Source organism: Mandrillus leucophaeus, unplaced genomic scaffold (assembly GCF_000951045.1).
Source record: "Mandrillus leucophaeus isolate KB7577 unplaced genomic scaffold, Mleu.le_1.0 Scaffold360, whole genome shotgun sequence".
Taxonomy (NCBI): Eukaryota; Metazoa; Chordata; class Mammalia; order Primates; family Cercopithecidae; genus Mandrillus; species Mandrillus leucophaeus.
This window is the reverse complement of record NW_012103810.1, coordinates 2,506,253-2,523,128: the sequence shown is the minus strand read 5'-3', so window position 1 is coordinate 2,523,128 and position 16,876 is coordinate 2,506,253. Positions and strand designations below refer to the sequence as shown.

The following is a 16,876-nucleotide window of genomic DNA, read 5'->3' as shown; positions in this document are numbered from 1 at the left end:
TGAGCCACTGCGCTGGGCTATTTATTTATTTTTAGAGACAGAGTCTCACTCTGTTACTTGGGCTGAAGTGAAGTGGCGTGATCATAGCTCACTGCAGCCTTCAACTCCTGGGCTCAAGTGATCCTACTGCCTCAGCCACCCTAGCAGCTAGGACTACAGGCACACCACTATGCCTTGCTATTTCTTAAATTTTTTTTTTTTTTTGAGATGGAGTTTTGCTCTTGTTGCTCAGGCTGGAGTGCAATGGCACAATCTTGGCTCACTGCAACCTCTGCCTCCTGGGTTCAAGCCATTCTCCTGCCTCAGCCTCCCAAGTAGCTGGGATTACAGGCATGCACCACCACGCCCGCCTAATTTTGTAGTTTTAGTAGAGATGGGGTTTCTCCATGTTGGTTAGGCTGGTCTCGAACTGCTGACTTCAGGCGATCCGCCCACCTCAGCCTCCCAAAGTGCTGGGATTACAGGTGTGAGCCACCGTGCCCAGTCTCTTAAAAAATTCTTTCTAGACACGGGCTGCTTAAATTTAAATATACTATTGTCCTGCTGTGCTAGTTAAAGATACGTTCAGGTAACAGAAAACCTTACTAGAGTGACTTTACAAATAAAAGGTTAGTTTTTCTCATGTAACAAGAAGTCCAGAGTAATGAGTTGCCAGTTTCTGTTTACAGACTCAACAAATCTATCATACTGAACTTCTTGGAGTTCCCAAATTTACCATGCTATTTCTACCCTCCAGGGCTCAGCATGTACAGTTCCCTTTATTCTCACTCCATCTCCTCCCATCACGGGGTTCAATTTAGACGTTGCTTCCTTTGGAAATCATTCTTTTATCCCACTATATCCAGACTAAGAGCCAATGCTGGGTGTCCTCAAATGATCCTAATTTGTACTTATGCAACACATTGTATCATAAATGCCTGTTTAATTAGCTCTATCCCACATTAAACAGGCCTGTATCTTCAGCACCTAGGACAGTGGCTAGCACATACCATGCATTCCATAAAGACTTGTTTGATTGCATGGGTTTGGTCTTTTAAAAAACCAAGTAACTGTTTTTGATAAACATGAACTTCTAACCCAAGTAACTAATCAATTAGCAAACAATAATACATGTTTCTTGCTCATACTTAAAGAATCAAACAGAAAAAAATAACAAATTTCTAAAACCACTAAGGAAACATGTAAAATAAAATATCTGTCTTCAGGATGTGCAATCGACCATTCCATGCCATCAACTTACAGGTGGCCAACCATAAACTGGCTTTTATGAAAACTGAAGTTTTAGGAAGTTTAGTGAGTTTGCTAATTAATACATGACAAAAGGTAGGCTACCTAAGATAATAAAAAACAAAACAGAGAGAGACTATGGGCCGGGTGCTGTGGCTCTCACCTATAATCCCAGCACTTTGGGAAGCCGAGGTGGGCAGATCACTTGAGGTCAGGAGTTCGAGACAAGCCTGGCCAACATGGTGAAACCTGTCACTACTAAAAATACAAAAATTAGCTGGGCATGGTTGCACATGCCGCTAGTCCCAGCTACTCGGGAGGCTGAGGCAGGAGAACGGCTTGAACCCGGGAGGCAGAGGTTGCAGTGAGCCGAGACTGTGCCACTGCGCTCCAGCCTGGCCAACAGAGCGAGACTCCATCTCAAAAAAAAAAAAAGACTGTTACTAAATAAATAGTTCTCCCATGCTCCACTTTGTAGTCAGTCACCCTATTTCTGAACTCAGAAAGCCATTGATCTATTTTCCATACTACAGATTTGTCTTTTCTAGAGTTTTATATAACATGAACTCTTTTTTGTCTGGCTTTTTTGCCTCACATGATGTTTTTGAGATTCACATTTTGTAACATCAGTGTCCCTTTGCATGAATTTATCAAAATTTGGTCATCCAATCATTGGCCGATGAATGAACTGTCTTTTTTTTTTTTTTTTGGAGACAGAATCTCACTGTCACCCAGGCTGGAGTGCAGTGGCTCAATTTCAGCTCATTGCAACCTCCACCTTCTGGGTTTATGCAATTCTCCTGCCTCAGCCCCTTGAGTACCCAGGATTCCAGGCATGTGCCATCATGCCCGGCTAATTTTTGTATTTTCAGTAGAGATGGGGTGTCACCATGTTGGCCAGGCTGGTCTCGAACTTCGGACCTCAAGTGATCCGCCCACCTCAGCCTCGCAAAATGTTGGAATTACAGATGTGAGCCACTGTGCTTGGCCTCTGTGTTTTGACTATTATAAATAAAGTTGCTATGAATATTTCTGTGCATGTCTTTGTATGGACATACATTTTTATTTCTCTTGAGTAGATAGCAGTGGAGCTCATGGGTTGTGTGGTAGACATAGGTTTAACTTAATAAGAAACTCCCAAACATTTTGCCAATGTAAGCTGTACCATTTATTATTGTCTAAGAGTTCCAACTGTTTCACATCCTCAAAAACACCTGAGGTGTCAGTCATTTTAAAAGAACGTTTTCTTCTTTCTTGGATAGTGTTCTAGAAATGTCAATAATATCATCTGTTGATAATATTGTTCATGTTTTCTGTATTCTGAATGATTTTGTCTAGTTGCACTATTGATTACTGAGAGGGAAGTGTTGAAATTTCCAATTATAACTGTGCGTTATATATATTTTTTAAGTTGTTTTTGCTTCATGTGTTTTAAAGCTCTGCTATTAGTGAAAATACTGTCAGAATTGTATCTTCCTAAAGAATAGCATTATGAAACACCCCCATTTATTTCTAATATTCCATTTCATTTTCTGATACTAATATAGTCATTAGTCTTCTCATTTTAGTTGGCTATAGTAATATAGCCATCTCATTTTCCGATATTAATATAGTAATTCCAGCTTTCTTATGATGAGTTTTTGCATATCATTTTACATTCTTTTACTTTTAACCTATATCTTTATGTTTGAAGTGAATTTCTGTAGACAGCATATACCTGGCTGGGTCTTTCTTTTCTATCCACTCTGCCAATCTCATTTAATTTTAATTAAAATACCACATGTGGTTTAGTGGTGACATATTGGAAAGAGCAGGTTTAGAACAAGGATTAGGCCAGAAGCGGTGGCTCATGCCTGTAATCCCAGTACTTTGGGAGGCTGAGGCAGGCAGATCACTTCGGTCAGGAGCTGGAGACCAGCCTGGCCAACATGGTGAAACCCCGTCTCTACTAAATATACAAAACTTAGCCGGGTGTGGTGGCGTGCACCTGTAGTCCCAGCTACTCGGGAGGCTAAGACAGGAGAATCGCATAAATCCGGGAGGTGGAGGCTACAGTGAGCAGACATCATGCCACTGAACTTCAGCCTGGGCCACAGGGCGAGAATCTGTCTCAAAACAAAAACAAAAAACAAAAACAAACAAACAAAAAAAACAAGGATTAGCGAACTACTGCCCACAGGGCAAATGCAGCATGTTACCTTCTTTAGTGGTGCCTGCAACTAACCATGTTTCTACATTTTAAAAAAGGGTGGAAGGGAAAAAAAAATCAAAGAAAGCATATTTTGACACACAACACCACAAAACTCAAATCTTAGTGTCTGTAACGTTTTATTGGAACACAAAAAATGTAATTTCTATGGCTACTTTTGTGCCTCAAGAGCAGAATTAAACACTTTTAACAGACATTGTATTGACCACAAAGCCTAAAATATTCTTTAATGTCTGAGAAAAACTTGGCTGACCCCAAACTAAAATTATTTCTGTTTAATGCAATAACTGATTTGAGTTAAAATCTACAATCCTACCATTTATTTTGTTCTTATACATTTATTTGTTCCTTTCTTACTCCTTTTAATGTCTTCTTTTGAATTAACCTGATTAAAATTAACTTCATTTAACATCTACTCTTAGCTAATTAATTATACTTCTTTAAGTTTTCGTGGTTGCTTCAGGTTTTACAAAACAAAGCATCTTTAACTCAATATGGTCTACTATTAAATAATATTCTATCACTTCACATACAACGTGAACACTTTTTACCCTTACGACATTATACTTGCATTTCCTTGTTCTCATCCTTACTACTAGAGCTTTCATGTTTCACTTCCTCATATATTGTGAAATTTGTGATACCTGGTGATTTTTGCTTCAAATAGTTAATTTTTTTTAAAGACTTTTTAAAAATTGGGTAAAATTTAATTTTAACATATTTATCCTTTCTTACACTTGTCATCGCTTTGTCTAGGTCCAAGTTTTCATCTGAAGATGTTTCTTGTAGTGTAAGTGGCTAGCTCATAACATGTTCTCTGGTTTTACCTGCCTGAAAAAGTTTTTATTTCACCCTCATTTTTGAAGGATACTTTGTTGGATATAGAAGTTTTCATCTAATACTTTTCATTTAGTACTTTTGCAACATCCATTATCAGCTGGGTGGAGTGGCTCACTCCTGTAATCTCAGCACTTTGGGAGGCTGAGGCGGGCAGATTGCTTGAGCCCAAGAATTTCAGACCAGCCTGGGCAACACAGCAAGACCTAGTCTCTACAAAAAATTAAAAAATTAGCCAGGCATAGTGCTGTGTGTCAGGAGTCCCAGCTACTCAGGAGGCTGAACTGGGAGGCTCGCCTGAGCCTAGGAAGTTGAGGCTGCAGTGAGCCATGTTTATTCCACTGCACTCTGCCTAGGCAACAGAACAAGACCTGATCTCAGAAAAAAAAAAAAAAAAAAAGTTAATTATCACCTAGTTTGTATAGTTTCCAACAAAACGTCGTCTTTGTTCCTCTGTATATAATATGTCTTTTTCTTAGGTTGCCTTCAAGATTCTGTCACTGCTTTCTGACAACTGACAAACATACAAATGTCCGTGAATGTTTGTTTGTGTTTGTCCTGTTTTAGGTTTGTTGAGATTATTGGGCTTGCGGGTTTATAATTTTCATCAAATTTGAAATTTTGCAGCCATTATTCTTCCAATATTCTTGGCTCCATCCTCCTTCTAGGATCTCAAACACACTTTATGGAGCCTGCTTGATACTATTCCACAGACCAGTGAAGCACTTGATTATTTTCAGTTCTCTTTCTCACTGCTTCATTTTAGGATAAAGTCTACTGACATGTCTTTAAGTTCACTGGTCTGTTCTGCGCATCCAATCTTCTGCGAAATGCCTTTCAGTAATTTATTTAAGATACTAGTATTTTTTTAAATCTCTAGAAGTTCTATATGTTTATTTTTCATATCTTTCATTTCTCTCAGTATGTTCATATTTTTCTTTAAATACTTTTACTAATACTTATTTTACTATCCTTGTCTGCTACTAGTATCTCCATGATTTCCGAATCTGCTTCTTTGAGTTCATTTTTCTCTTGCTTATGAGTTAGACCAGTTACTCAGCGTATCTAGTAATTTGAGCCATATTGAGTAAATTAAGCTTGGATGTTGGAAAATATCAATGTTACAATGCTGCTAAGTGCTACTAAGATATGCTGTTAAGATTTTGCAATGTGCTGTAAAAATGAGTTGGGCTTTGTTTTGGCAGGTACTTATTTGCAGATTCATCTGATCTTTTTAAGGCCTTTCCTGTCAGGTTTACTACAGTGAATCAATTGGGTTCTCCATTAATGTCCTGAGTGCTACAAAAAATACTTCACTCTGGTCAGAGTTCAAACATCTCCAGTGTAAGTTCTGGGAAATGTTCTGCTAATAATAACCTGGATGTTCAATGCCTAGCCTTGTGGATTTTCACTGTTTGCACATATGACCTAGTCTTCAGGAAAGACTCAAGGTAGCCCAATAGATTTCTGGAATTTTTTCTTCTGCATAGCCCTCTTCTTTTCAGAAGCTGGCCCTGCAACTTCTAGCTGCCTGAGCCTCTTGAAATCCAATCTTTGCCTCCTCAATTGAGTGAAGCTGCCAGACTCTTGTTAGATTCCATCTCTGTTTCTGCAGTCCTAAAGCTGCTTCCAGGCAGGAAACCCTGGTTGTGGTACAGGGCTCACTTCTTTTATTTCAGCCATCACCCAGGGATAACAGTCCTGATTTGCCTTAGTACAATATCTAAAAAGAGATGGTTCACGTGTCTTGATGCAGTTTACTAGCTGTTTATGACAAGTAGGTAAAAGCCCCTTTTTATTCCATCATGTCCAGAGAGAATTCTCAATTTTTAAAGCAACATTGGCCGGGCACAGTGGCTCATGCCTGTAATCCCTACACTTTGGGAGGCCAAGGTCGGTGGATCACCTGAGATCAGGAGTCTGAGACCAGCCTTGCCAACACGGTGAAACTGCATCTCTACTAAAAATACAAAACTTAGCCAGGCATGGTGGCGTGCACCTGTAATCCCAGCTACTCAGGAGGGTGAGGCAGGAGAATTGCTTGAACCTGGGAGGCAGAGGTTGCAGTGAGCCGAGGTCATGCCATTGCACTCCACCCTGGGCAACAAGAGCGAAACTCCATCTCAAAAAACGAAAAAAAAGCAACATTAAAGAAATAAAGATGTGTACTTGAGCAGATGATATGAATTTTTAAAAGAGTGAATTGGCTAGGTGCGGTGGCTCACGCCTGTAATTCCAGCACTTTGGGAGGTCAAGGCGGGTAGATCACAAGGTCAGGAGATCGAAACCATCCTGGCTAACATGGTGAAACCCTGTCTCTACTAAAAAAAAAAATACAAAAAAATCAGCCGGGCGTGGTGGTGGGCGCCTGTAGTCCCAGCTACTCGGGAGGCTGAGGCAGGAGAATGGCGTGAACCCAGGAGGCAGACCTTGCAGTAAGCCGAGATCGTGCCACTGCACTCCAACCTGGGCGAAAGAGTGAGACTCTGTCTCAAAAAATATATATATTAAAAAAAAAAGTGAATTATACGTACATCTATTTGTTAAACATGAACTACGAACTCTAAAAAAAAACCATCCGCATACCGTATAGTGGTTTTTAACGTTTCCATAAGGAAAAAGATCCTTAAAACTTTATAGGAGGATATTACTGTCTCCATTATGAAGAAACTCTGAAGTTCATAAACTGCCAGGTCACACGAATACCAAGTGGCAAGGCTAAGAATCCAACCCAGCTAATACTAAAAATCATGACATTTACGACGTACCATCATGCTTCCCATTAATTTATCACCACAAATACTATGCATATTAAGAGATATAGTCAACCAAACTGAATTTATTAAAGTATCCTATGTTGTGCTTAGCAAGATTATTATGAACTATCATTCAGAATATCTGATCAGCATGGGAATAAAAAATTACCACATTTTGGTAAATAAATGTATTATTTATTTAAATTTAAAATTGGTATTTAAAAATATTTAAAATGGAGCCTCGGACACTTTTTCACTCAAACCAGGAGTACCCCAAGGAACACATGTATTTCTTGTTTCATATAGTTGAACATCATATTTATGATCTGTTGTTGAGACCACTAGAATATATGTTTCTTCAAAGTTTTAGTCACAGGGTCTAGAGAAGGGGTTAGCATACACTAGACACTCAATATACATTGAGGAATAAAAGATCCCCATAATTTTAATTCTCCTAAAACTATAATGGTGGAGGCATATTACCTCAAGATGGTGGGCTGACCCTCCTGCCCAAATCCCTTAAAATACAGTAAAAAAAAAAAAAAAAAAAGGGCTGTTCTTGTGTTTCCAATAAGCATGGAGTAATAAGGACAAAGTTTACCTTACTGAAACAACTAAACAACAACAAAAACATATGAAACTAGACACTCAAGACATTACACAAGTAACAAAAGACTATGAATACATGAGAGATGCGAAACAGAGATAAAACCCGTAACTACTCCAATTTACAAACTGGGTAAAGAGGCAAAGAGGGAGGATCAATCAAAAACCTGGCAACCTCCTCTAGAAAGATGAGGTTAAGAGCAGAGAAGGCAAAGGTAGAATTCACAGAGAAAAGAGTCAGAGAAGAAACCTGCAGAAAGTATTGTGGAAATTTGCAGAGTCTCTGTGAGTCTTCAGCAAAGGACTGAGCAGTGCATGTACACGAGGAAATTATCCAAGGTCAGGGATAGAACTGCTCCAAAGGAATAAAGGGAATAGCACCCAACACCTACACAGGCCTATGAACAAGGCCTGCCCCCCAACAGCAAGAATGGAAAAGCTCATCTTTTGACTAACACTGGTTAGAGCAGCACGGGGTCAGTAAATTATATTCTACAGATCAAACGTGGTTCAGCACCTATTTTTGTATAGCCGAAGAACTAAGAATGACTTTTACATTATTAAATGGCTGAAAAAGGTCAGAAAAAAAAGAACATTTCATGACAATTTAAAACTACATAAAATTTAAATTGGCCAGGCGCGCTGGCTCCCGCCTGTAATCCTAGCACTTTGGGAGGCCGAGGCGGGTGGATCACGAGGTCAAGAGATCGAGACCATCCTGGCTAACACGGTGAAACCCCGGCTCTACTGAAAAATACATAAAATTAGCCGGGCGTGGTGGTGGGCACCTGTAGTCCCAGCTACTTGGGAGGCTGAGGCTGGAGAATGGCGTGAATCCGGGAGGTGGAGCTTGCAGTGAGCCGAGATGGCACCACTGCACTCCAGCCTGGGAAGAGAGCAAGACTCAGTCTCCCCCCAAAAAAAAAAAAAAAATTAAAATTAAAATTATAGTATCTAAAAATAAAGTTCACAACCATGTCTATTCTTTTAAATACCATCTATGGTTGCTTTTATACTCAGTAGAAGAGAGAGATAGCTGACACACAAACTGTAGAGCCCACAAAGCCTAAAATACGTACTATCTGGGTCTTTACAGAAAAACAGGTCTTGCCTCAATATGAAAAAAATAAAAACTAGACTAAACGCATATCCAGTCCCACTTAACAAAGCTTAAAAATCAAGATGCTAAATAATCAATCTATTTCCAATCACCTTAATCATAATGCAGAACAAACATCAAGAATATCATAGGAATATAAAAATATCCAGCATATAGCATAGTAAAGTTCAGAGTTTAGTATCTACTAAAATCTTACCAGGCATTGCTGATGTACCTTCAGAACAGTTAAAAAAAAAAAAAAAGTTTGAGTGCTGTGACTCACACCTGTAATCCCAGCACTATGGGAGACCTAGACAGGCGACTGCTTGAGTCTAGCAGTTTGAGACCAGTTTGGGCAACACAGTGAAACTCCACCTCTACTAAAAATACAAAAAAATTTGTCAGGTATGGAGGTGCATGCCTGTAATACTAACTACTCAGGAGGCTGAGGTAGGAGAATCACTTGAGTCAGGAAGGTCAAGACTGCAGTGAGCCAAGATTACACCACTGTACTCCATCCTGGGCAACCAGAGTGAGACACTGCCTCAAAAAAAAAAAAAAAAAAGTAGAGGCAAAAAAAAAGTAAAATATTACCAGGCATGCAAAGGAAGCAGAAAAATTCAACCCAAAGTGAGAAAAACAAACAAAAAAAATCAAACCTGACCCAGAAATTACTGATAATAGAATCAGTAGAAAAAGATATGAAAAGTTCTTACATGACTATGACTATAATCCATATGTTCAAGAACCTAGAGGAAAAACTGAAAACATGTTGAGTGAGATAAGGGTAATATAAAAAAAGACCCAAACGAAAATTCTAGAAAGGGAAACTCTAAGGTCTAATACTGAATGGGGTAAAAGGTAGATCAGACAGGTTAAAAAAAAAAAAAAAAAAGGCAAATTTAAAACTGTCAATGAAAACTAAACAAAATGATACAGAGGAAAAAAACCTGTCTTAGTCTGGTGAAAAAGGTATCCAATATAATGAAAATAACAGTTGTGGCATGCATCTAAAGCAGTATTTGTAGGAAAATTTATATGCTACAAATCCCAGTGGATACAGTTAAAGAAAAAGGAAAATTACAAAACTAAAAATCCATTAGAAACAAAGAAAAGTCTCAAATCTATGACCAAAGCTTTTACCTTAAAAGGCAACAAGGGAGAGATTTAAGATTGCTAACTAGAGGCCTCCTCTACTAAGAACAACCAAAATAGTGATAATGACACTTTGAATAGATCACCCAAGAGATAGATGCCAGGAAAAGAGAGGCATGTGGCTATAGTTCCAGCTACTTGTGATGGTGAGATGGGAGGATCACTTGAGGCCAATAGTTGGAAACCAGCCTGGGTCAAAAAGCAAGATCTCATCTCAAAAAACTAATTTTAAAAAACAGAACACTGGAATTCAACAGAAAAAGGACAGGAAACATCTACAGCAAGGAAGGAGAAAGAAATAAGGCAGCCTGCTCAACCCCCATCAAATGGGAGCCAGCAGAACTACCCAACGTGGAAAAAGAGAAAGTGAGAGAACTGAGCAGTCTACCTTCCCACCATGGATTTCTGCAATTCTAGCCATGGGAGAGGGCCTCAACTCTCACAGGCCCTGAAACTAACAAAGGAAACCGTCGGGAGATTGTATGAAGATGCAGCTCCAGGGAGGGAGCTTGTCCTGGGTTCCACAGATTCCCTGAGACCTAGGCAGCTGTAGCAAGGTGTCATTTTAGAGTCCTGTCCCCAACAGATTGCCCATTGTCCTGGGGCCCAATGCCACCAGGGCTGAGGCACAAGCGATGCATGGACTACTGCCGCCGGGGCTGAGGCACAAGCAAGGCACAGGCTACCACTGCTAGGGTTGAAGCATGAGCAAGTTGCAGGCCACTGTGGCCAAAGCTGAGGAGCGAGCACCCCACAGGCTGATCAGGAGCTGAGATGTGAGCAGAGCTTGTGCTCCCTACCCACCAGTCTAAGCTACTACCATAGAAGGCAGTTCCACCCTCCACAGTGGCAGGGCCTCAACACATCCCTGATGGTCCCCAAGTCAATTATTCTGCCCAGGGCCTGGGGAATGCCCCACACCTGCCCACCACTGATTGCACCTGCACACACCAACAGGGAGCCTGAGGATAAGTCCTTCTGGCCCAGCTTCACCCCCATTCACGCCATCCCAGACACACATTCTGGAAACAGGGGACTGCCCAGCCTACCACTGTTGGTATGTGAGCACACTTTCCAGGGGTCTGAGGTTGGGCCTGTCCACCCGCAGCTACCACCACAGCTATAACTACCTGCAGATGCCACCTGCAGGCCTTGGGAGTAGCTGGCCCAGTCTATCACAGCCACTGCCAACACCAGTACACACTGCTCAGGACTGAGAGGGTAGTCCTGCCACTGCCATCAACCATGCCACGCTGGCTGCCTAAGAGCCTGTATTAGTCCATTTTCATGTTGATTTACTGTATTAATTCCATTTCCACACTGCTGTTGTAGACATACCTGAGACTGGACAATTTACAAAAGAAAGAGGTTTATTGGACTTACAGTTCCACATGGCTCGGGAGGCTTTACAATCTTGGCAGAAGGCAAGAAGGAGCAAGTCATATCTTACATGGATGGTGGCAGGCAAAGAGAGCTTGTGCAGGAAAACTCCCCCTTAAAATAACTATCAGCTCTCATGAGACTTAGTTACTATCAGATTTTCCAAACTTTTATACTGTGCTTCCCTTATAAAACTGAAATCCTTTAACAGCACCCAAGTCACCTCTTGAATGCTTTGCTGCTTAGAAATTTCTTCCGCCAGAAACCCTAAATCATTTCTCTCAAGTTCAAAGTTCCACAAATCTCTAGGGCAGGGGAAAATGTTGCCAGTCTCTTTGCTAAAACAGAACAAGAGTCGTCTTTGTTCCAGTTACCAGCAAGTTCCTCATCTCCATCTGAGACCACCTCAGCCTGGACCTTACTGTCCATATTGCTATCAGGCTTTTGGTCAAAGCCATTCAACAAGGCTCTAGGAAGTTCTAAACTTTCCTACATTTTCGTATCTTCTTCTGAGCCCTCCAAACTGTTCCAACCTCTGCCTGTTACCCAGTTCCAAAGTCGTTTCTACATTTTCAGGTATCTTTTCAGCAACACCCCAACTCTACTGGTATCAAGTTATTGTATTACTCTGTTTTCATGCTGCTGATAAAGATATACCCAAGACTGGGCAATTTACAAAAGAAAGAGGTTTATCTCCTATATCATTTTTTATTGTGTCTATTTGATTCTTCTCTCTTTTCTTATTAGTATTCCAAACAATAGGAAAAGAAGGAAACCTCCCTAATTCATTTTATGAGGCCAGCACCATCCTGATACCAAAACCTGACAGAGACACAACAAAAAAAGAAAATTTCAGGCCAATATCCCTGATGAACATCAATGTGAAAATCCTCAGTAAAATACTGGCAAACCGAATCCAGCAGCACATCAAAAAGCTCATCCACCACGATCAAGTCAAATTCATCCCTGGGATGCAAGGTTGGTTCAACATATGCAAATCAATAAATGTAATCCATCACATAAACAGAACCAATGACAAAAACTACATGATTATCTCAATAGATGCAGAAAAGGCCTTTGACAAAATTCAACAGCCTTTCATGCTAAAAACTCTCAATAAACTGGACATATCTCAAAATAATAAGAGCTATTTATGACAAACCCACAGCCAGTATCATACTGAATGGGCAAAAACTGGAAGCATTCTCTTTGAAAACCGGCACAAGACAAGGATGCCCTCTCTCACCATTCCTATTTAACATAGTATTGGAAGTTCTGTCCAGGGCAATCAGGCAACAGAAAGAAATAAAGCGTATTCAAATAGGAAGAGAGGAAGTCAAATTGTCTCTGTGTGCAAATAACATGACTGTATATTTAGAAAATCCCATTGTCTCAGTCCAAAATCTCCTTAAGCTAATAAGCAACTTCAACAAAGTCTCAGGATATAAAATCTATGTACAAAAATCACAAGCATTCCTATACATCAATGACAGACAAACAGAGAGGCAAATCATGAGTGAACTCCCATTCAAAATTGCTACAAATAGAATACAATACCTAGGAATCCAACTTATAAGGTATGTGAAGGACGTCTTCAAGGAAAACTACAAACCACCGCTCAAGGAAATAAGAGAGGACACAAACAAATGGAAAAACATTCCATGCTCATGGATAGGAAGAATCAATATCGTGAAAATGGCTATACTGCCAAAAGTAATTTACAGATTCAATGCTATCCCCATCAAGCTATCACTGACTTTCTTCACAGAATTGGAAAAAAAACTACTTTAAACTTCATATGGAACCAAAAAAGAGCCTGCATAGCCAAGAGAATCCTGGGCAAGAACAACAAAGCTGGAGGCATCAAGCTACCTGACTTCAAACTATACTACAAGGGTACAGTAACCAAAACAGCATTGCTACTGGTACCAAAACAGATACACAGACAAATGGAACAAAACAGAGGCCTCAGAAATAACACCACACATCTACAACCATATGATCTTTGACACACCTGACACAAACAAACAATGGGGAAAAGATCCCCTATTTAATAAATGGTGTTGGGAAAACTGGCTAGCCATATGCAGAAAACTGAAACTGGACTCCTTCCTTAAACCTTATACAAAAATCAACTCAAGATGGATCAAAGACTTAAATGTAAGACCTAGGACCAAAAAATCCTAGAAGAAAATCTGGCCAATACCATCCAGGACATAAGCATGGGCAAAGACTTCATGTCTAAAACACCAAAAGCAATGGCAACAAAAGCCATTTGTTGACAAACGGGATCTAATTAAACTAAAGAGCTTCTGCACAGCAAAAGAAACTATCATCAGAGTGAACAAGCAACCTACAGAATGAGAAAAAAATTTTGCAATCTATCCATCTGACAAAGGGCTAATATCCAGAATCTACAAAGAACTTAAACACATTTACAAGAAAAAACCAAACAACCCCATCAAAAAGTGGGCAAGGGATATGAACAGACACTTCTCAAAAGAAGACATTTATGCAGCCACAGACATATGAAAAAATGCTCATCATCACTGGGCATTAGGCAAATGCAAATCAAAACCACAATGAGATACCATCTCACGCCAGTTAGAATGCAATCATTAAAAAGTCTGGAAACAATAGATGCTGGAGAGGATGTGGAGAAATAGGAATGCTTTTACACTGTTGGTGGGAGTGTAAATTAGTTCAAACATTGTGGAAGACAGTGTGGCGATTCCTCAAGGATCTAGGACTAGAAATACCATTTGACCCAGCAATCCCATTACTGGGTTCATACCTAAAGGATTATAAATCAATCATTCTACTATAGACACATGAACATATATGTTTATTGCAGCACAAATCATAAGAGCAAAGACTTGGAACCAACCCAAATGTCCATCGATGATAGAGTGGATAAAGAAAATGTGGCACATAGGCCAGGCGCAGTGGTTCATGCCTGTAATCCTAGCACTTTGGGAAGCCAAGGTGGGTGGCTCACCTCAGGTCAGGAGTTCGAGACCAGCATGGCCAACATGGTGAAACCCCGTCTCTACTAAAAATACAAAAATTAGCCAGGCATGCTGGTGCGCGCATGCACACCTTTAATCCCAGCTACTCGGAAGACTGAGGAAGGAGAATTGCTTGAATCTAGGAGGTAGAGGTTGCAGTGAGTCGAGATCGTGCCACTGCATTCTAGCCTGCACGACAGGAATGAGACTCTACCTTAAAAGAAAGAAAAGGCACATATACACCATGGAATACTACACAGCCATAAAAAAGGATGAGTTCACATCTTTTGCAGTGACATGGATGAAGCTGGAAACCATCATTCTCAGCAAACTATCCCAAGAACAGAAAACGAAATACTGCATGTTCTCATTCATAACAGGGAGTTGAACAATGAGAACACATGGACACAGGGAGGGGAACATCACACACCGGGGCTTGTTGCGGGGTGGGGGGTTAGGGGAGGGATAACGTTAGGAGAAATACCTAATGTAGGTGACGGGTTGATGGGTGCAGCAAACCACCATGGCATGTGTATACCTATGTGACGAAACTGCACGTTCTGTACATGTACCCCAGAACTTAAAGCATAATTTAAAAAAAAAAAGAAAAAAAAAAGAGCTCAAAAGCCTAGAACAAAAACAAAAATAAACAAATGGGACTATATTAAATTAAAAAGCTACATGCAGAAAAATAAGCAATCGACAGTGTGAAGACACAACCTCTTGAAGGGGGGAAAATATTTACAAACTGCTCATATGACAGAGGAATAAAATCTAGAATATACAAGAAACTCAAACTAAATAGAAAAAATAATAATAATAAAGACTAAAAATAAATTTCATTAGAAAATGGGTAAGCAGGCTGCAGTGGCTCACGCTTGTAATCCCAGCACTTTGGGAGTATGAGGCAGCAGGATCACTGGAGTCCAGGAATCTGAGACCAGCTTGCAACATGGCAAAACCCCATCTCTATAAAAAATACAAAAATTAGCCAGGGGTGGTGGCATGTGCCTATACTCCCAGCTACTCAGGAAGTGAAAGGATCGCTTGAGATCAGGAGAGGTTGAGGCTGCAGTGAGCCATAATCTCATCTATGCACTTCAGCCTGGGTGACAGAGTGAGACCCCGTCTCAAAAAAAAAAAAAAAAAAGGCAAAGGATATGAATAGACACTATTGTGCAACCATCACCACTACACAATTACAAAATATTTCCATTAACCCAGAAGGAAATCTTGTCCTTTCAAATTTCACCACCCCAATCTCGGGCAGCCATTAATTTATTTCCTGTCTCTATGAATTTGCTGATTCTGAATTTGTCATGTAAATGGAATCATACTCAAAGAAAACAAAAGCTGGTTGTTTGAAAAGATAAATAAAATTGATAAACCTTTAACTAAACTGATAAAGAAAAATAGAAGACTCAAGTTTCCCAAGTCAGAAATGCAAGCAGGGATAGTACTAACAACCTTACAGAAGTAAAAAGATTATAAGAGAATACTATGAAAATTGCATGCCAACAAATTAGATAACCTAGATGAAATTATCAACTTCACTGAAACAAACTACCAAAATGTACTCAAGAGGAAACAGAAAACTTGAATATCCCTGTACAGAGTAAAGAGATGGAGTCACGAATCAGCTTTCCCACAAAGCATTGCAGCTATGTGGGAGGCTAATGTGGGAGGACCACTTTAGATCAGGAATTTAAGGCCAAAGTGCCCTGTGATTGCTCCTGTGAACAGCCACTGCACTCCAGCCTGGGCGACAAGAGCAGAGCTCCATTTCAAAAAAAAAAAAAAAAAAAAAAAAAATTTTAAGGAAAAATTTGGCCGTGGCAGGGCGCAGTGGCTCACACCTGTAATCCCAGCACTCTGGGAGGCTGGCCGAGGTGGGTGGATCACTTGAGGTCAGGAGTTGGAGACCAGCCTGACCAACATGGTGAAAACCCACCTCTACTAAAAATGCAAAACTTAGCCAGGTGTGTTGGTACACACCTGTAATCCCAGCTTTGCAGGAGGCTGAGACAGGAGAATCACTTGAACCCAGGAGGCGGAGGTTGCAGCGAGCTGAGATCACACCACTGCACTCCAGCCTGGGCAACAAAACAAGAACCTGTCTCAAAAAAAGAAAGAAAGAAAGAAAAGAAACCCAGAAAAGAAAAAAAGTACTTCCCACAAAGAAAGTCCAGTACCAGATGGCTTCACTGGTAGATTCTACCAAACATTTATAAAAAGAATTAACACGAGGTATGTGGTAGCACATACCTGTCATCTCAGCACTTTGGAAGAGGGAGGGCGGATCACTTGAGGTCAGGACTATGAGACCAGCCTGTGCAACACAGCAAGACTCCATCTCTACAAAACACTCAAAATTAGCTAGGCTTGGTGGCAAACACCTGTCCTCCTAGCTACACAACAAGCTAAGATGGGAAGACAGCTTGAGTCCAAGACTTCAAGGCTGAAGTGAGGTATGACTGCACCACTGCACTCCAGCTTGGGCTACAGTGAGACTCTGTCTCTTCATTTAGCTGAGTGTGATGGTACACCTTAAGTTCTCAGGAAGCTGAGGCAAGAGGACTGTTTGAGCTCACTAGGTCAA

General features: G+C 40.4%; 1 protein-coding gene across 1 annotated transcript in view; it reads right to left on the bottom strand.

The window, feature by feature from the left end:
* The window catches only part of RSF1 (remodeling and spacing factor 1), a 161,725-nt gene that overhangs the window by 125,027 nt on the left and 19,822 nt on the right, over window positions 1-16,876 (bottom strand). The window lies entirely within an intron of this gene.